This window comes from Podarcis cretensis (assembly GCF_951804945.1).
Source record: "Podarcis cretensis genome assembly, chromosome: Z".
In the NCBI taxonomy this organism is placed as follows: Eukaryota; Metazoa; Chordata; class Lepidosauria; order Squamata; family Lacertidae; genus Podarcis; species Podarcis cretensis.
In genome coordinates, this window is record NC_137184.1 from 32,410,810 (window position 1) to 32,433,101 (window position 22,292).

Below are 22,292 nucleotides of genomic sequence, written 5' to 3' on the forward strand. Positions count from 1 at the left end.
ATCCTCAGTTGCATCTGCACCTTGAAGTAAAAGTCTAGAGCAGAACACCCCCAGAGCACAGAGGGCTAGATCATCTGCATAAAGCCTGTCTCCTTCCCCACAGACCCTCTCAATTATTAAGATCAGCCTCTAGGGAGGAGGCAGATCACCCAGTTCAGGAGGTGAACCCCTGGAGGAACGTGTCACAAAAAATAGGACTTTCAGGAGCAAATCTGTGTCTCTGGGGCTGCAAAAATTATTCCATGCCCTCACCTTAATCACCGATTCTGGACCAGAGGAGCAAGGAAAGCAGCTGCAGATCCCAGAACACACCAAGGTGGTTGTGGAAGGTACAGCATACAGAACAATTCCTCCCCAGAGAAGGAAGAGACGTATGGTGGTGGCAGGTAACTCCCTAGTGAAAGGGATAGAGGCAGCGGTGTGTGGGGAAAAGACTCATAGTTCCAGTTGTGTCTATACAAATATCCATTATTGCACAGAGTATACTAATGCACAGGAAACGAGCAAGAGTAATTTGATATCCTAATACAGATTGACAAATATGACCTAATAGGCATGACTGAAACTTGGTGGGATGAGACTCATGACTGGGATGTAGAAACCGAGCGGCATAACCTATGCAAAAGGAATAGATCAAACAGGAAGAGAGGAGGAGGAGCATTATATGTAAAGGATGTGTACAATTGTGAAGACATCTATGACCTGGAGCATGGAAAGCAGATAGATAGTATATGGGTAAAAATTGTATGGGAGGGAAACGACAGTGACCTTAGTGTGGCTGTCTGCTAAAGACCTCCAAGCCAAACTGAAGACTTGAATGATGCCTTTCTAGAGCAAATTGTCAAACATTCAAAAACGAGATAGATAGTAGTCATGGGAGACTTCAACTACTCCAATATCTGTTGGAATGCAAACTCTGCCAAGAAATCCCTCAATTACTTTACTGACAATTTCCTTTCCCAGAAGATGAAAGAAACGATAAGAGGGCCATCTGCCTTAGACCTGGTCCTCACTAACAGGGAGGAACTGATAAATGAAGTGAAAGTACTGGGAACCTTGGGAGGAAGTAATCATGTCCTCTTGGGTTTCATTATACAAAGGAAAGGGAAAGCTCAGTGTAGTCGGATATTCACTCTGCTGATTTCAAAAAGCTTTGGGAACTACTGGGAGAGGTCCCACGGTCAGAAATACTCAAAAAGAATTGAGTTCAAGATGGATGGGAGTTTCTTAAAGGTGAGATACTGAAGGCACAAATGTAGACAATTCCAACAAGAAAGAAAAGCAGGAGGCATCTAAAGAAACCAGTGTGGCTGCATAAGGAGCTTACAGCTGAGATGAGATGTAAAAAGGGCACAGAGTGCTCACTAATGGTTCCTTATCATCCTGGGGCAGGGGAAAGTGACAAGTGGGATGCTGCAGGATTCTTTCCATGGCCCATTGTTGTTCAATGTCTTTATAAATGACTTAGATGAAGGAATTGAACAATGACACCAAACTAGGAGGACTGGGCACCTGGCTTACCATTAGTACTTGTGAAAAGAATCCCTGGGTGTTAGTGGACCATAAGCTTAACATGTAGCAGCAAAAAAAGTTAATGCCCTTCTAAGCTGTGTTAATGCCCTTCTAAGCTGTGTTAATGCCCTTCTAAGCTGGGACGCAGGTGGCACTGTGGGGACGTGGGTGGCACTGTGGGTTAAGCCACAGAGCCTAGGACTTGCTGATCAGAAGGTCGGCGGTTCGAATCCCCACGACGAGGTGAGCTCCTGTTGCTCGGTCCCTGCTCCTGCCAACCTAGCAGTTTGAAAGTACATCAAAGTGCAAGTAGATAAATAGGTACCGCTCCGGCGGGAAGGTAAACGGCGTTTGCGTGCACTGCTCTGGTTCACCAGAAGCGGCTTAGTCATGCTGGCCACATGACCCGGAAGCTGTACGCCGGCTCCCTCGGACAGTAAAGCGAGATGAGCGCCACAACCCCAGAGTCGGTCACAACTGGACCTAATGGTCAGGGGTCCCTTTACCTTTTTAATCTGCATTAACAATAATATAATGTCCAGGTCAAAGGAAGTAATAGTACCACTCCATTTTGCCTTGGTCAGACTACACCTGGAGTCCTGTGTCCAGTTCTGGGTGCCACAACTTAAGGAGGATATTGACAAGCTGGAATGTGTGCAGACAAAGGTGACCAGCATGATAAAGGATCTGGAAACCAAGCCTTATGAGGAATGGTTGAGAGAGTTGGATATGTTTAGCCTTGTAAAGATGAGACTGAGAGGGGATATGATAGCTTTCTTTAAATATCTAAAGGAAGACATGGAAGATGGAGAAAGTTAGTTTTCTCCTGCTCCAGAGGCTAGGACCTGAACCAATGGATTCAAGGTACAAGAAAGTGATTCCAACTAAACATCAGGAGTAACTTTCTGTCACTATTCAACAGTGAAACAGTCATCCTCAGGAGGTGGTGGACTCTTCTTCCTTGGAGGTTCTTAAGCAGAGATTGGATGGTCACCTGCCATGTATGCTTTGGTTGAGATTCCTGCATTGCAGCGGCCGGACTAATTGACCCTCAGGGTCCCTCCCAATGCTACAATTCTGTGATTCTTTCATTCTATGAGAGCCCTCTTAGTAGTTCCATCAACATCAGAAGCTGGTGTGTTGTGACCCAGAAGAGGATTTTAATTGTGGCAGCCTGTAAATTGTAGAATTCCTTCCTCACAGGGGTGTGGCTGGCACCTTCATTATGCAGCTTTCACTGTAAGAGGAAGATGCACTTTTGACAGTTGAGCTACATCTATTTTAGAACCCACTTTAGTTGTGATTTCAGTTTGTTCTGAACTGTCTTTAATGCCGTAATTTACATTGTTGTGAACCGCGCCCAGTGACTCTGTGGTGAAAATCAGGTAACAAATCTAAAAATAGTACTAGTAGTAGTATAGATGTAGATACAGCACAGCAGTGGACAGACTTTGTTGGTTCGTTTTTACAAGAAGCCCAAATTTCAATGCTATCCGGAGCCAGCTGCAAAACAAGTTGCTTTAAGACAATCTTTATTGAGCTTTCATCCTGATCTGTTTACAGGGAGGATGGATGAAATTGCGCCAAGCAATTACTTTCTCACACTTTCCTGTGCATCTTCTTGTCGCTTGCCTTATCACAAAAATTCCAGCATTTGAGAAAAGCGGGGTTTGTTGTACAGTAACTCCAAAACAACTTTAATTGTGAGAAACTTAGTTTGCCAATATCTGATTGGGTTCTGCCCAAAAACAGTGACAGTCCCGAACACCCTTTGTGTGCAAAGATCCTGCCCCTGTGTGCTTTTCACACATCATAAAAATCAGCAAGTGACAGCTTCCCCCTCAGTGAACAAAGAGCTGCTCTGATTTCTAAAAGCACTTCGCTCCTTGCAACTACTAACTAACTGATTCTGTGCAATTCTGCTTTTTATTTTTCCAGGAGGGTAAAGCATCTGCTCTACATTTTTATCAGGGAGAAATCCCTTCAGATGGCACCAAATCGCCCAAGAGCACCTTAGGGAATAGCTAATTTTGGCTCGTTTAAAAGTGCCAGCCCAGAAGGTGGCACACATGGAATGTTGCACATGTATAATTCTCTCTCCTGAACTTGTGCCAGTATTTTGGTGCAATCTGCTCTGGCTACTGCACCATCGAACCACTCATGTAAAAGGCTAGTGTCAAGGGTTGTTTTGCCTGAGCATCTGCTATGGGGCCCAGACCACAGCAGGAGGCCACTGATAACGTCCCCTTGGATCTGCTCCTTCTCTCTACAGAGGTGCTTGGTTCACCTGCCTCTTGTTTGACCTACAGGCAATAAGCAAGCAAATTACAGCAGCAGCGAGAAAGAGGAGCAGCAGCTGCCACTGTCTTCTTGCTTCCTGAAATGGGGCTTATTCAGACATTAACACTGAACACTGTTGATTTACACATCTGCTGGGAATACATACTGTGTTGAAAGCTGTGTTGAAAACTGTGTGAACACTTCTTCTGTCTGGTAGCAATGATGGAGCACAGGTGGTGAAGCATAGCAACAATGGCAGGGAAGAGGTAAACTCACTGAGGTAGTGGTGCCCATTGAGGATGCCAACAAAACCTGGAGACCCATCTGCACCATACATTTAAAGCAGTATCATACCACTATAAACAGGAGTGACTTCCTGCAAAGAATATTGGGAGCTGTACATAAGAGCCTGCTGAATCAAGCCAATGGCTCATCAAGTCCAGCAGCACCCTGTTCTCACCGTGACCAGCCAGATGCCTGTGGAAAACCTATAAGCATTATTCAAGAGCAAGAGCACTCTCTTCTCCTGTAATTTAAAGCAACCATTGCTCAGAAGCATTGCTGCCCCTAGCAGTGGAGGCAGAGCTTAGCCATCACAGCTAGCAGCCATAGATAGTTTTCTCCTTCTAATATTCTTTTACAACCATCTTGATTGGTGGCCATCATTGCTTCCTGTGGGAGTGAGTTCCATAGTTTAACTAGGCACTGCATTGAAGGAGAACTTCCTTTTATCTTCCAGCATTCAGCTTCATTAAAATGTCTGTGAGTTCTAGTGTTACGGGGGGTGTGTGTGTGACTTTTCTAGACCCACTTTCCTCCATGCCATGCGTAAATTTATAAACTTCTACCATGTCACCTCTTGTTTGCTTTTCTCCAAATGCTGCTCCCTTTCTCTATAAGGGAGTCACTCCCTCCCCTTGATCATTTTGCTTCCTCATTTTTCTTAACCTTCCCCAGCCCTGCAATATCCTTTTCAACATGAGATCAGAACTATACACAGTATTCCAAATACGGGCACACCACAGATTTGTATAACGGCATTATGATAGCGGCAATTTTACTTTCAATCCTTTTGCGAATGATCCCTAGCATGCAATTTGGCTTTTTCACAACTCCCATGCACTGGGTTGACATCTTCATTGAGCTATCTACTGTGACCCCAAAGCCTTGTTCCTAGTCATTCACTGCCAGTTCAGACCCCATGAGCGTATATCTGAAGTTAAGATTTATTTGTTTATTGCCCCCCAAATGCATTTCTTTACACTTGTTTATATTGAACTGCATTTGCCATTTTACCACCTATTCACTCAGTTTGGAGATGTCTTTTGGAGCTGTTTGCAATCTCTTTTTGTTTTTAACGCCCCTGAACAATATAGTATCATCAGTTAAACTTGGCCACCTCACTGTTCACCGCTGAGTCTAGATTCTGTGAGGGGAATAGGGGTCTCTTAACAACTCTCAGCACCCTTAGTGAACCACACTTCCCATGGTGCTTTGTGGGGAAGCTATGACTACTTAAAGTGTTGTGATACTGCTTTAAATATATGGTGCAGATGGTGCCTCAACATGGTGTACAGTGGCTCCTCAGGGTCTTAGACAAGTGTCTTTCCCAGACCTACTAGAAGATTCCAGGGTTTAAGCCTTGGACCTTTGGCACGCAAATCATGTGTTCTACCAAAAAAGCTGTGTCCAGTCCCCACTTTCAGCTCTTTAGACCCTTTTGAGGCTCAGACTCATTCCACTGGACCTGACGTGTACACAGATCTCAGGAGAAACTGGTTTATGTGTGACCAGGGCGGCGGGGGGCACCCATGGCACTCACTCAAAATTCCAAATGTGCCTGAAAGTCTGAAAAGGCTGGCAATATACCCCGCAAGTGTCCCAGAAAAACAAAACAAAAAACAGGACATTCCGTTTTCTCACATGAGACCACGGCAGCCATTTTGGATGCCGTGATCTCGTGTGATTTTGCACCAAGATCTCTCCCTGAAAAAGTGCTTTTTTGGTGCTGCGATCTCATATGGCACCCAAAAACACATGTTTTGGGGCACTGTGCAAGCATGCCCCCCCCCAAATGTGCCTTTTGGCCTCCTTGATCTTGCCCTGGTCGCATGACTCATGCGGGAACATGGGCAGGAAGATGCACATCCCAGTTTGGGGACCCAAGATGTTGGAGGGTATGTGGCAATCCCTGGTTTAGACAATAACTACCGAGGGCCCTGTCCCAGAGGTGTAGATTGGGTAATTTTACACTATGGATTGAATGCCTTATGCCTTGGCTCCACTTAAAGATGGTAATCAGGGCTGCTTAGACACAGTGCAGCAAAATGGTGCCACTTCCACCCCAAATGGCAAGGTGTATTCTTTCCATGGTCAGCCAACTTATTCAAGCATTATCTGGGGATAAAAATACAACGGTGATATATAACAAAAACTTTGCAGGCCATTCAAGGCACTGAAAGTCAGCTCCCTGCCTAATAATGTACATTACTCCAATTGCTTCAAAACGTGCTCAGTGGGGCTCTGGACTTCTGCCCCCAAAGCCCTACCCTGACGTCATCATCATCCTGGCCTCTCCTGGGCAGAGCCTCGGTTTACTTCTCTGCCCCAGCATGCCCTACCTCTCTGGACAAAGCTGGCCCAATTAGCCTAGCTGCCTTGCTGGTGGTTGGGGTAGATCATCTGCCAAAGCAAAAGAAAGGAGGACACCTGGAGCCGGGTCTCTCCTGATGTGTAAATGTCAAAGCAGAGCCCGAAGGGAGCGAATAAGCTATCTTTTTTTGCAAAGCGATTTACATAATAGCATTAGAATAATTGTGCTCATCTCTCCTTCCTCCGGTGCCTTCCCCACTCTTGCATCGCACAGCTCTGCTAATCTGGTGCCTGGCAAGCTCGCTTTCAGCTGACTCTGATTGGCGGGCTCTGGCTTGGGCCAAGGACATTCTGCTACCCTATCTGCGAGACAATTACATAGGGGATTTGTGGCCTGTGCTCAGCATCCTGAATGGGATCGTGCCGACATGCCTGAGTTACTGTGAGGATGGGGCTCCAGTTCCACTGCCTGTATAATCATGACAACCTTTTATTAGCCTGCATGCCTCTAGTGGGCATCCGCGTCAGAACTTCCATGAGATGCCAGGGATTGTGTAGTGGCTTGCCTTGGTCAGAAGATTTATTGCCTGTGTAGGTCTATTCCATAGTGGCTGGTTATTGTAATTTGCTTTCATGATGTATAGGAATTAGGGCACCTTAGCAAGTAGATTCATTGCCACAGGCTCCATCATTCTGCATGGAACAACAGAGGCACAAACATACTGGGGAAAGCCAGACCACCCATGCCTGACTCCATAGTTTCTTTAAGTATCAAGACGAAAAGATAAGAAAATCTTTTTTCTCTGACCAGTCAAGATTAACTCATTCTGCATATCACAATGGTAAATATAAACTTGAAGGAAAACGGCTGTTTTGATTATTTCAGCCGTAATGGCTCTCAAATACAACTGATGCCACCATTTCATACGTACATACTCTTTTATTCATTATTTATGTGTGCGTTTTTTTTATTATTTTACAATGTGACACATTTGAATTGAATGGGATTCATGCTGCATCCTAACCCATGATCTGTGCATCTAGAGGGGATTAGGGGATTTAACAGGCAACCCTGCACACTGGTCAACGCCCCCCCCCCCCCCCCCCGCTACAGAAAATGTAGTGAAGGAAACAGTGATTGTGTACACACTCTATCTTGAAAGCACATTCAAGGCACATCTTTCACTCAAAGAATTTTGGGCACTGTAGTTTACCCCTCGCAGATTTACAACTCCCAACAACCCTTACCAAGCTACAATGCCCAGAAGATGCTTTAAATTCATTGTGTGTATGCAGTCACTATCATCGGTGGGAGTGTATGCAGTCACTTCCACCAGAAGTAGCCAGTGGAAGGAGCAAAATTGGGGCATGGCTGTGTGGAGCCAGGGTAGAACTGGGACAGCCATGGATCTAATGGATCCAAACCTAGCTCAACTTAGACCCCATCTGCACAATACATTTGAATCACTATTATACCACTTTAAACAATTGTGGCTTCCCCCAAAGAATAATGGGAATGGTTGTTTAAGAGTCCTGAGAGCTAGTAAGAGGACCTTTTCGCCTCACAGAGCTACAATTCCCAAAGTTCCCTAGGAACAGGAATTGATTGTTAAACCACAGTGAATTGTAGCTTTGTGAGGGGAACAGGGAGCTCATAACAGCTCCCCACATACAAAAGAGGTTTAAAGACACTCTCGAGGCAAATCTTTAAAAATGCAGTATAAGTAAGCACTGATAACTGGGAATCACTGGCCTGCGAGCGCTCCAACTGGAGAACAGCCTTTACCAAAGGTGTCATGGACTTTGAAGAAGCACAAACTCATGGCGAAAAGGAGAAATGAGCAAAGAGGAAGGCACATTAGGCAAACCCTCACCATGATTAACTCCCGCCCGGAAACCTATGTCCCCACTGTGGAAGACCGTGTGGATCTAGAATTGGCCCCCACAGTCACTTACAGACTCACTGTTAAAACCGTGTTCATGGAAGACAATCTTACTCGGCTATGAGTGATCGTCAAAGAAGAGGATGACATTACCTGACCTAGACCCTGGGATCCTCGTCTGAGGCTCTTCTTTATGTGCCTCCTCCATGGAAAGTTCAGAGGGCGGCAACACAGGGACGAGCCTTTTCAGTGGTGATCTAAGTGTTCTTCTCAAGGAACACTAGCACTGCCTGGCACTGTCTTTATCTATTTTTAGGTGCCTGCAAAGACATTTCTCTTTACCCAGGCTTTTGACCCTTAATGTGAAGGGTGGTTTTGTGGCCTCTTGCAGTGGGGTGGGAACTGTGAATTCTGCATTTTATCTGTATGGTTCTTCTTAGGTTTTCACGTGGTTATTCTTAATTGCTTTCGATGTAAGTTATTTGGGGTCATTCTGTGAGAAAAGTGACTAGCTAATAAATAATAATAATAATAATAAAATTTGAAGAAGAAGATGGTGATGATGATACCAGGGACTTAATCTGGATTTATCTACATGCAAGCAGTGTTCTTTACTTACTGAGCCCCTTCTGAGGGATGGTAGATGGGTACCAAAGTCATCTTAAAGTGAAAAAGGGTCTCAAAGGTAACCTAATCCATACCCCCTGCCAATGCAGGAAATTCACTACTGCACCATCCCTAATAGGTGACCATCTAGCCTTTTCTTTAAAATCTTTAAGGAGAGCCCACCACTTTCCGAAGCACTGTTCCACTGTTGAACATCTACAATCAGGAAGTTCTTCCAAATGTTTAGTCGTAATATTATGGGGCGGCATAAACATATCAGTAGTAGCCTAAATCCTTTTTCTCGTAAGTTGAACCCATTGTCCAATCCCCTACCCATCGGTGCAACTGAAAACAAATCTGTTCCATTGTCTTTCAAATGTACGAAATCGTATCACCTCTTAATTGTCTTTCTCAAGCTCTCAGTTTTATTGTTGCATTTTGTTCAGCTTGCTTCCTGAATTTGGAACCTAAGAGATGAAAGGCAAAGACTCTGCCTAGGCACACTGCCCCCAGCAACCAGATATTAAAAACTCAATGTTCACACCTGCACTATACCTTAAAAGCACTCTTTTACCACTAACAGTTGTGTCTTCCCCAAAAGGTTACTTGGAACTGTTATTTGTTACAGGTGTTGAGCACTGTTAGGAGACTCCTCACAGAAGTACAATTCTCAGCAGTTCCCAGGATCTTTGCTTTAAATGTATGGTATGAGTGCGACTCAATTTAATTTTGTTGCATAGAAGAGGGTGTAGAGGCTGTTTCTTTTCTTGCACCTGTATAACCAGCTAAGAGAAGACAGGGCTCATCAACCTGGGAAGATAGCCCATCTAGGAGAAGGAAAACTCTGGTCCTAAACCTCCGCTGCCTTGCAGGATATCTTCAGGAGAAAAGAAGAAAAAGCTAAGAAGTAAACCCTACATGCAGGGGCACAGGAAGGCGTCGTGACACCCAAGGCGGGCGTAGCTACATAGGGTGCATGTGCGGTGTCGTTACATACGACGCATGTGCTGTATGTAGTGACACTGCACATGTGCTATATAGCAGTTTGCCGCCGGCGCTCCTCCAGCACCGTACGGACAGTGCTGGGATCCTCTGCTCACAGCTGCAGCCACAAACAGAGGATGCTCTGTTCGCTGCTGTAGCAGCGATGGAGGGATCCCGGCACTGTCCGTACGGCGCTGGAGGAGCGCCGGCGGCAAACTGCTATACAGCACATGTGTGGCGTCGCTACATACAGCACATACGTGCGACACCACACATGTACTATACTTAGCGGTTTGCTGCCAGCGTCGGGATCCCTTACTCACGGCTGCAACCGCAAACGGAGGCTTCTCCACAGGCGGCTGCGTGATGGCTGCTTGCGGCACCACGAGCCCCCGCAGGGTGATTTCTTGTCACCCCGGCAGACATGGAACCTGGGGCAAACCTCTCCCCCACCACTCCATTGCAATGCCACTGCCCAGTGGCGTAGCGTGGGGGTGCAGGGGGGGCCGGCCACACTGGGCACAACATCTGGGGGTTAGGGTTAGGGGGCGCAAATCCACGGGTTAGGGGGCGCAAATCCACGGGTTAGGGGGGCGCAAATTACTTGCCTTGCCCCGGGTGCTGACAACCCACGCTACGCCACTGCCACTGCCTACATGCCTCCTCTTTCAGCAACTCCTATAGCCAAGCTGGTGTCAAGCATATTGCTCTGCTTCTCTTTGGACCACATCAGAGAGACCAAGAGGGGGATCTTGTCGTCTGGGCAGCCCAGGACTTCCATACACACCGCCTAGGTTTGCATCCCAGGGAACTCACTTCCAGGGCTGGATTAACCATTAAGCAAAATAAGCACATTCTTAGGGCATCAAGGGAAGGAGGGCACCACAGAAATTTCCCATTGCTGGATTTTTTAACATTAATGGTCACAAATTGCTTAGCTAAGCGTTCCTTTTCTCAGTTCAGGTATGGTATATTAAAAATCCCAACAGAACAACTATGCAACTAGGCAGGATGGGTGCCTTATCTCTACTCAGTGGCGGACCGGCCAGGGTGTCAGCTTGGCAACTGTGGCCCCTTAAACATTAGACAATATGTTTAAAATGTTAATGATATTTTAGTAGCTTGAAAATATATCAGAAGTACCATGTCAAATCTATTGAAATGCTTATCAATGATACAAGGTTCAGATGAGTTTGATGCATAAACAAAACAAGAAGCAAATGTTTTACTTCAATGTCTTCTAAAGTTTGAAACAATATTGACAGCATTTGCTTATTTCTATATATTTAAAACGACAGCCCCATTATCAAGTTATTGACAGAACAGGGGTTTAGATACTATATGTTTACTGCATGGAGTTTACTAGATGCAGCTACACAACACAGCTGAAGGAACAGACAAGAACATTTGATAACGTTCACAGCAAGGCACTGGGGTTTATAAATAAATGTAATGAAAGATTTCACAGTTGAGCATGGATGAAAATCAAACATTGGAAATTGACTCTTTGGAAACAGCATTGCCAGTTAAGAGGCAGAGGAAGAAGAAAAGAATGAGCTTATAGATAATGAAAGAAATTTCTCAGATTCTCTAGCTGATTTTCAAGTAAATGTGTTTAGCCTAAAAATGGGCCGCATTGTGCAGTCACTGGATTCACACTTTGTGCAACACAAAAAGTTGTATGAAGATTTATCCTGCTCACACCCAGCAAAGTTTAAAGTGAATGTAAAGAAGGGCCTTGAAGAAGAAGGACTGGAAGGTATTATTAAACCGACTCCACAAATCAGCAAAGAGTAAGTAATGATGGAATTGTTTTATTTTGCTTTGAACTTTGCTGTATGATGGTGAGAATAAGGATTCCAGTTGCACCATGTGTAAAATTTGTAACAATCGCTTATCCTGTGTGCTAAAAATTCTGGCATCCAACAGACTTCATGACAAGACATACGATCACCTTTATGAACTTTATAAAGTCACCTGCGCACTATCAGTTACTCAAGTCCAATGTGAGCGGAGATTTTCAAAGCTAAAAGTCATAAAGACAAGGCTCAGAAATTCACTGTCTGAAGAGAACTTGGAATAATACATGTTGCTATCCATTGAGAAAATGAATTGTTAGATGAATTGGATGCAGAAGCAATTATTGACAGATTTGAAATCATCTAGTGAATTCAAACAATTACTCTGAATATAGGTGACTGTATGAAACATACTTTTGAACTTACCTGTTAATGTGTAAAATGTTCAGTACCAGAAAACTATTTTAAAATATCCACCATTTATTTATTTTACAAAAATCAAATTTAACAATCCATACTTACATTTAGTATCTATTGTATACTGCCAGTAACTTGTACAATATATATGTATACTGTAATTACTAAATCCATATATATACACATTTATTTCACCCCAAAAATCTTCCTTTTTCCACTTACGTATTTTTTGAAAATTTCATTTATTTCTTAAAAAAAATAAATGAAACCCTTATAGTTGTGCATGGGCCCCCTTTGGCTCCTGATAACCAACATTTTTAGACCCAGTCCGCCACTGTCTCTACTAAGTATAGAAGCAGATGTGTTACGTAAGATTAGTTTTGAACATCTGATCAAAGACTTTGCAATTAGAAAATGCAGGAGAATTTTTTCCCAAACATAAATAAAGTGGAAGCATAAAAAATAAGCATTATTTTCCATCTTGCTATATCCTTCGTTTCATTTCAAAAAATTAAATTTTATTTTACAGTTTATTGTTGCTTATATTTTAAATAAGATATATATGGGGGCGCCAACATCTTTAAAGTGCTTAGGGCTTCTAAAAGTCTTAATCCAACCCTGGTCACTTCAGTGCTGCCAACACAGCGGTTTGACTTCACTCCTAAAAAGTGCACAGATGCCAACATAACCAGCTCCAGTTTCTAAAATTTCTGCTAAAGTTTCTTTTTCTGCATCTATTCACCCTAGGCATCAAGAGCCGAGACAACGCATTACTTCAGCCTTTGCCAACCTGTTGCTCTAGATGTTTTGGATTACAACAAGCACTGCTGGAGTTGTGGTCCAAAACATTCAGAGGGCATCAGGTTAGCAAAACCTGCAAGACTTAAAATGAGCTCACCTGATGGGGCAGCAGCTTTTCCCCAGAGACAGACAAAGCGTAGACGGTGCTTCCTAGGGCAACGTTCCCTCCTCTTTCCCCAAAGCAGGTTGGATTCCAAGCCAGCAGCAATTATCTTCTTTTACTTTCTCGTCCTCTCAGCACCCTCACTGCACTTCCAGTCTTCTACCAGAGCAAGATCCAGGGCTGTTCAAAGCTCCAAGCTCCAAGCTCTGTGTAACCTTCCTGAAACACTTCTCCGCCTCTTTCCCTCCCTCCTCTCCCCCCCCCCCCCCCGGGAATCAGACTCTAGCATTCATTATGTAAGGCTGCTGAGACGCCTCCCACCGCCAGAGGTTTCCTGTCGGCTCTGGCCTTGATGTCTATCCTCCAGCATCAGATCTTTGCCTTTGCTGTGGTCCATGGAGAACCCAGTGAATAAGCAATACCAGATATCTTTGGGGTCTTTTGGAGAAGCCAAGAAAACCTCTCCCTGCTCTGCATACATTTGCTCTTTTCATCCCTCAAACTCCTCTCCCCCACTCAATCCTTCTCTGCTTCTTCCTTTGACAATCTTTCTTTTCTCCCTTCCATACTCAAAACGCTTGACACCAAAACCCTAAAATCTTGCAGCTCTCCACTACCTAGGCTAACATTGCAGCTGCATACACACCATACAGTTAAAAGCACATGGCTCCCCACCAAATAATCATGGGAACTGTGGCTTACTCCTCGCAGAGCTACAATTCCCGGTACCCTTAATAAACTACAGTTTCTGGGATTATTGGCAGGTTGCTTTAAATGCATGCTGTGTATGCAGCCGACAGGGAGTTTGGATCACCCTGTAGGGCTTTCCCCAAGCCTGGTGCCTTCCAGATGTTTTGAACTACAACTCCCATCAGCAGGACAGAGAATGCTGCAGTAAGGATGCGTTCTCTGGTTTGCTACATCCTCATAGCTGGTGTTTAAACTAGGGTTTGGTGAAGCAAAATGCCTGCATGTTATTTCCCTGAAAAGCAGAGATGAAGACCAGCATATCCGCATAACCTTGATGTGTCAGCATTAGGAATCCCACCCTGTCTGGAATCCTTTGAGGTTTCTTTTCATCTCTAGGCCTTGACGTGATCAGCATTGCCCAAGACTCTAAACTGCCAGTTGAAATCCACTTAGGGGTCACCGTCTCTCTCCAGCGAGTTATTTTGGTTCCTTAAAAAATGACTTTTGTCCTTACTTACCCACTTTCAAGTTGTATTTATTCTCTCCCATTCCAAAGCTCTCTGCTGAAATGATCTCAGTGACCAGCGTGGTCCCTCTTGCTCCATAAAATAATGTCATTGCTCTACAATATATATTTTTTTCTATTCACACCTCCTGGGCTGCTTAGCACCTCACTTGACATATGATGGAAAACTTCAAGAACCCAACACATTTAAGATGACAGCCCCTGGGAGCTAGAGGAATGGGATGTGGGAGGGAGCAAGTTGGGGTGTACATTAGAAATGTGCATTTTCTGAGCTCCTCGTCTACTGGCGACTCTGCCGAGCTCTGCTGACACTTCCTGTTTACTGAAGCATTTCACTTCTGCCATCTTGGATAATGTTTCTGTTCATTAGAGCCAAGAGAAAACATGCCATTTTAGATATTTTTGTCCAGTTCTCTAAGCAAGTCTGTTTGCACTTGTCATAGCAACAGGGACTCCTCAACCTGATGTGAGCAGGAAGCTGAGACAGGCCATTGGCCCATCTAGTTCAGTATTATTTACACTGACTGGCAGCAAGCAGTTCTACAGAATTTCAGACAGGGGCTCTTTTTCAATCCCTACCTGGGAACTCCAAAGACCAAACCTGGGACATTCTGCATGTAAAGCAGATGCTCTACCACTGAGCCACAGCTTTCCCCTGAATTCTATAAAGATCTCTTTCTTCATACATGGGGCAGTTATGGAGTCCAAGGTCATTGAACTCCTTCCCTGGAGAGGTTCCCTTGGCCCCTTTCTCCCTTGGCCTTTTCCAGGGGTCAGAAACCTTAGACTCAGAGGCCAAATGCAGCCCTCCAGGCCTCGACTTCTACCCCTTGGGAATCTTCCCAGGCTACCCGCCTCACCAGCTTCGCTTTGCAACTTCCATGGCTGACTTTGCCACTCCAAAATGTGTCCTAGAGCTCTGATAACGCCTCTTGCTTGCCTGGATGGAGGCTGTAGTGGGGGTACATGAGTATATATAAACATAGCCTACTGTAAAAGGTAAAGGTAAAGGGACCCCTGACCATTAGGTCCAGTCGTGACCGACTCTGGGGTTGCGGCACTCATCTCGCTTTATTGGCCGAGGGAGCCGGCGTACAGCTTCCGGGTCATGTGGCCAGCATGATTCTGGTGAATCAGAGCAGCGCACAGAAACGCCGTTTACCTTCCCACTGGAGCAGTACCTGTTTATCTACTTGCACTTTGACATGCTTTCAAACTGCTAGGTTGGCAGGAGCAGGGACGGAGCAATGGGAGCTCACCCCGTCGCGGGGATTCGAACCGCCGACCTTCTGATCGGCAAGTCCTAGGCTCTGTGGTTTAACCCACACAGGCAAATTTTGCATTAGTTGCATTACAAGAAGTAAGAGTCCGCGACCAGAAGGAGGAGGAGCACCAAGAGGAATGGAATAAATTTAAAGAATATTTAACTAAATACGTTAAGATAATTTAAATAGAAATACTTGTGAATATCCGATAGGCCTAGGATTTAAATATGTGATGTTATAGAATAATATGTTTAAAGTTAAAATGAAAAGAAAGAAAGATGTTAATTGACTGAGTAAATTTTATGTGAAAATAGTTTTGGAAAAATGCTACAATGATTTATATGGAAACTCAGCCAGAGGGATTCGAGGAAGTCACTTAGAAAGGTTAACAAATCTGGAATTATTACAGTTAAGATAAATGTTTCTTTGTTTGTTTGCTTGTTTTTTGATGCTCTTTTTCTATTTGTTTGTTATAAATTTGGAAAACTAATTAAAAAATAGGAAAATAAATAAATACGTTTGCATTTGTTGCCCCTCTGCTTTTGCCTCCAGCCCTGCCTGACACTTGCATGTGGCCCCTGTGACGTTGCCAAGAAGGGAATGTGGCAATCAGCCTGGAAAAAAATTCTCCACTCCGTTTGCCTTTTGGCAAATGCTGAAGACTTAAACAAAAATGCTAGCTTTTATCTGACTTGAGCTTTACTCCTATTATTGTGATCAGCATTACTGGCCTCTATCATTTTAATGTCCCATGTCCCTCCGCCCCCCGCCCCCCAGTATTATATTTTAACTGCTGCAATCTACTTTGGGGGCTTTTTAAGCCAGAAGGAAATAGGGCATCTTCTGGAAAACAAACCAACTGAGAAACAAATGCAACTCTCTTTGAAAGCCAAGTTTCTAGAATTACATTGAATTTTTTTGGGGGGAGGGGCGTCTTCAGGACCACCAAACCAAAAAGCAGGCAGTAGTGATTGAAGGCTTAGCTATGCAAGGGTGTTGAGAATGGGCACCTGTGTACTGTATAAGCATCTAATCTTGTCTTAACTACTTCTGCCTTCTTGGTTCATACATTCCTTCCTACAGTATAGATCAGGGGTCAGCAAACTTTTTCAGCAGGGGGCCGGTCCACTGTCCCTCAGACCTTGGGGGGGGGGCAGACTATATGGGGGGGGTGAACAAATTCCTATGCCCCACAAATAACCCAGATGCATTTTAAATAAAAGCACACATTCTACTCATGTAAAAACACACTGATTCCCAGACCGTCTGCGGGCCGGATTTAGAAGGCGATTGGGAGTGCTCACTAGAAGGACAGATCCTGAAGCTGAGGCTCCAATACTCTGGCCACCTCATGAGAAGAGAAGACTCCTTGGAAAAGACCCTGATGTTGGGAAAGATGGAGGGCACAAGGAGAAGGGGGCGACAGAGGACGAGATGGTTGGACAGTGTTCTCGAAGCTACCAACATGAGTTTCACCAAACTGCGGGAGGCAGTGGAAGACAGGAGTGCCTGGCGTGCTCTGGTCCATGGAATCACGAAGAGTCGGACACGACTAAACAACTAAACAACAACAACAGGGCCGGATCCGGCCCCCGGGCCTTAGTTTGCCTACCCATGCTATATATAGACGCCGCTCATGCTCCCCTCGATCTGCCTTTAGGCTATCTATATTCTGGGTATTGCATGGGGAGCTTTCCAGTGGATTACAGCCCAGGGTTAGGTTTATTAAATGCATATTCAGCCTCCAGACTTGGGGGCACGATGCCGCTGAGAACCAGGTGCTGGGGAGCAACAAGATAGGGCTTCTGCTTTCAATGCCCTGCTTGTAGGCTTTCCAAAAGCATCTGGCTTGCCCAAGAGGAAAATGGGATGCTGCACTATGTGGACTTGGGGTCTGTTCCAGAGGGGCTCTTCTTTAGTTCTTATGTCTCCCACTTAGAGATATGCAAGAACTTGTCAAGCAAGGCTGGTGTTTCACCTCGCTTTGAGCATTCACCCAAGAGGCAACATATGCAGAGGAGTTCAGAGGTGACGGATTGTACATGAGTGGAAACACCATCGTGCGAGAGAACATGCCCGTTCCTTTTGAACCCTCCACGCTACCTGCTAATCAGTGTCAGTATTCTGGAGCTGGGCAAGTAGCGTGTTTAATATTGCATGCTCATGCGCCACTGCTCCGCACCACTGATGGAACACTGACCTTCTGTGTCTCATAGCAAGCACTCAGAAACGTGTTCATAATAAAGGTTCCCAAAGGCCAAGGACAGGATGGAGTGAAAAATGGAGCAGTCGCAAAACCAGCTCATGCCAAATTCAGGAAACTCCCCAAATTTTCCCTTTGGATTAAAGCAATAATGGCCTTGGAGAACAATTATCAAGAGTCCAGCTGCTTCAAAAGAAAACCCCCCTTCCTGCCATTAAAGGCTGTGCACTGTTCTGTGTAACGGAGGAGGAGGCTTGCGTTTGGGGGGGGGGGGGATATTTCTCTATTATCTTCTGCAGCTTGCCCATTAATCTGCTTCTTGCACCACGCAGCTGCACAAAGATACCTTTCTTGATGTACTGCCACGTCTACCCTAGTCTCAGCAGGTGATGCAGGATTTCATGATGGATTCTTAACAATCAAGGTAAAGACAACCACATTTGCTGCAGGAGCACCTAGGGCTGAGGTTTGATTCCTTCGCTCCTCGTCAAGGTTCTGCTTTAAGGCTGACAAGTCTGGGAGCCCTAAAAAGCAACTCCTCTCATGAGAGAAGAGTACAAGATACGGTTTTCATGCAAGACTGCCTCTCCCGACATCTCTTGAGCATAAATCACTATCTAGTCTGGCCTAATTTGGCAGCAAAGCTAACAAGTAGATGGTTTTCAGGGCAATTACTACTAAGCATGGTACTACTTAGCAAATGCCTCAAAGGCTGTGTACACACCATACATTTAAAGCACATGGCCCCCCCCTCCAAAGAATCCTGGGAATTGTCACTCTGTGAGCGGTAAATTGCAGTTTCCATGACTTTTGGGGGAGTGGGCTGGGTGTTTTATATGTATGGTGTGTCTGCAGTCAGGATTTTTACTCTGGACTGGAGTTTATTCTGCATCAGAATGCATTGTTGGAAAATAACTTGGCACAAAGCTGGTGGAAGTGGCTGAAGACCTGATGGAATAGTCCAAAATGCCAGAGACAGCAATGAAAGTAAGCGTTGAGTCACCCGTGTGGTGTCCGTGGGCATAATGATACCCTTATGGATATCCCCATGCATAAGCAAAGGCTCAGAGCCCCGCCGCCGCGGCCCCGCTATGGGGTGGTGAACGTGGTTCCCCTGTTCCCCTTTGAAAAGTAATAGAGCTGAAGGAGGATGTTGAAAGAGTGCCTCTTCCTATCACTTCCTCTTTCAGCTCTATGTACTTTTCAAGGCTCAGATCAAAGCCTGAGCAGCTGAAGTGACCAAGAGGGTAGGTGGGCTATGGGAGGAATCTAGAGGACTGCAAGGAAGGAAACAGCATGGCTAGAGGGGAGAAGGTGGGGTGAGACAGGAGTCAGGAGGTAAACAGAGCAGAATGCCAGAGAGAGAAGGAGCAAGCAAACCCACACATGCAGATTGTTACCGTAATCTGGGTCCTCTTGAAATGGAATATTTCTTTCCAGCAGGTTCCCACCACCGCTGACCCAAACTCTCATCAAATATCACATCCATCTCCATTGACTTCTCTCGCTGCCATGATTTACTAACAGGACTTTTTGGCCTTAGGCTTTTCATTGACTGAGCATCCAAGCAGCAACTCAAGGTGTGTACCAAGTGATTAATTAAACAAGATGTGCAAGCCCATTTGCTATTTACCTGCCTGGATGCTACCAAGCCAGATGTTTCCTATCAAATTGCAGAAACCAATACCCTTAATCAAGCCTTAAACAGCAATGAAAGTTGTAATGTACACAATGACCTCAGAGTTAGAGGGGTGAAACCAGGGATGCAGAGTAGGAGACTGAATTGGCCTCAGGGTGATCCCCAGAGGGCCTTACGGTTAGCAAAGTCACTTAATTAAAGCAGATGGGAGTCCAGAGAGACAAGAAATCCAGCTAACACTTTGCTGAGCAAAAGGGAACAAAAACAGTGAATAATTCAAGGAGAAAGGAACACACCGGTTTGTCTTTCTTACTTCAGGCCTTGTACGTAGCAGGAAGACATTCAATCAAGCCTATGGAGGACATTTCCTTCTACATAGTCAATCAGGGCATGTGCTTCTTCAGCAAAGATCATTCTATTCTGCCCAGTTTCTAAGCAACACCTCTACCTGTCTCCTCTTGGTTAGTTGGTTTTAACATAACCATAATTAATCCTTAAACTGCAATTTGAATTACCCCTGCTTTCACACTTCCAACACCTACCAGCTAGTGAGATCTGCAGCAGCTAGTGAAGGCTCAGACTGGTACTGAAACAACATTTGACTTCTGCTCTTTTGGAGTCACCAGCCTAAGCCCTGCACACAGGTGTCCAGGATGCCACTGAATCCTATATCCCTCACCTTGCAAGAACTTGGACTTCGGAAAAGAACAAAACTGTGTGTAACAACAGACAGCTACTAGATGAAACACTGGCAAAACATGATAGAGTTGCAGAAAGACATTTCATCTTCATTCATCAGTGAGCTTAGAGTTTTGGCAAAACGTGTAATTCGCTTTCATCGCTACCCGTGAAATAAAACCCAAACACTAATGAATAAAATATGTTGTCAAATTCACTGCAAGCTTGAGCAGCGAAGAGCTGCAAGAACAGCTGCGGATCTGAGGCAAGGGGGGCAAAGCTACCACGATGAAACATTCATGTATGTTTACTTAGGTCCCTTTGCCTTTTCCAGGTTGCCAGACCAGCGAACTAGTTCAACCACCTTGCAGTTTCTGTGTGCTCCTGATACATGGATGAAACAATTGCTATTACTGACAGGGAGGCAGGCAAGGTAGTGATAAGAGGACCATCTGTTATAGGAGATCCTCAATAACAGCTTCACAGAATCATACAACTGCCGATAGATTCGCCACTTATCACAGAGAAAACCTGTTAAATGCAATCCAATGAACCCATTGCGTGAATCAGCAGCATCCATCAGGGATTTCTACATGATTGCGCCTCTTGCGAAATTATGATGGACAAACCTTAAAGATAACAGCAAAAACCATAGGAACTAAACTCTTGCGTCATTGATGAACTGTCATCAGTTTCAAACTTCACTAGTCATGGTGGGAGATTCAGGCAGACAAAAGGAAGTACTTCTTCATACAGTGCAATAGTTAAACCTACAGGATTTGCTTCCACATGTGACCTATGTTGCCACCAACTTAGATGTCTTTAAATCAGGATTAGACAAAGCCAGGTTGGCCCACCTGCCCTGCACCTGAGATCATAAATGACAACCCTGTGTCTAACACATTGCATGCTCTGCAATCAGCTGGTGATTGGGGCTTCCATGCACAGTGCTATTTTGTTTTGTAAAAGCATATCAGAACCACTCCATATATATGAAATCTAAGCAGTGTACACTATGTGCAATTTAAAAACAATTCCATTAGAACAAAATGCAACCTAAAACTCATATAACAACAGTATAAAAACAAATTGCAGCAATCAAAGCAAATAAAATAACAACACTTCAGGGGATTTACAAAGAGCAGGGTTCAATATTATGGTCCAAGGAAAATTATGCAAAAGAGGGCCCTTGGCATCACTGTGATGCCAGGTGGTTGACAGGTATGTGTCCCCAGTTACCTGTCATACTTGGCCTATTGTGGGCCGGGGTGTGTGTGGAGAAGAATTGGATCTGCTGACTCAATCCTGTTCCTCACACCTGGAACAGAGTGTTCTACCTTGTGGCAAAACCCCATCCTCTGTGCATTTGAAATCTCTTTGTACCTCAGCCACTTTGCCCACAAAGGCTACATCCACACTATATATTTAAAGCACTACTATACCACTTTGAACAGTCAAGGCTTTTCCCAAGAAATTCTGGGAACTGTCACTTGTTAAAGGGTGCTGAGAGTTGTTAGGAAACCTCTCTTGCTCTCACAGAGTTGCAGCGTCCAGAGCTCCTTGGGAAGAGGGATAGATTGTGGCACTGGGGTGGTGGTGGTTAGGGGCCTCCTAATAGGGACGCGGGTGGCGCTGTGGGTAAAACCTCAGTGCCTAGGACTTGCTGATCGCAAGGTCGGCGGTTCGAATCCCCGCGGCGGGGTGAGCTCCCGTCGTTTGGTCCCAGCTCCTGCCCACCTAGCAGTTTGAAAGCACCCCTAAGTGCAAGTAGATAAATAGGTACCGCTTTATAGCGGGAAGGTAAACTGCGTTTCCGTGTGCAGCGCTGGTGCTGGCTTGCCAGATGCTGCTTCGTCACGCTGGCCACATGACCCGGAAGTGTCTTCGGACGGCGCCGGCTCACGGCCTCTAGAGCGAAATGAGCGCGCAACTCTAGAGTCGGACACGACTGGCCCGTACGGGCAGGGGTACCTTTACCTTTAACTTTAATACCTCTCAGAATCCTTAAACTACATTTCCCAAAATTCTTTGGGGGAAGGCTTAGCTATTAAAGTAGCATCACTGTACTTTAAACATAAGATGTGGATGTAGATGAAACACTTCCCAGCTCATCTCATTCTGGGCCATTATGTTACTTACTGCTTTCCTCAGCTGTCAAGATCAGAGGTTTTTACTCCCATGCTACTTTTTGTGAGGTGGCCTTTGAGCTCTGCGCCGGGAGACGAGTGTGGGCAGAGCATTAATTAGGCAACAGAGATTGGCAGGTTAAGCTGACAGCAAAGCAGAAAGAAAAAAAGAGGGGAACGGATGGCTG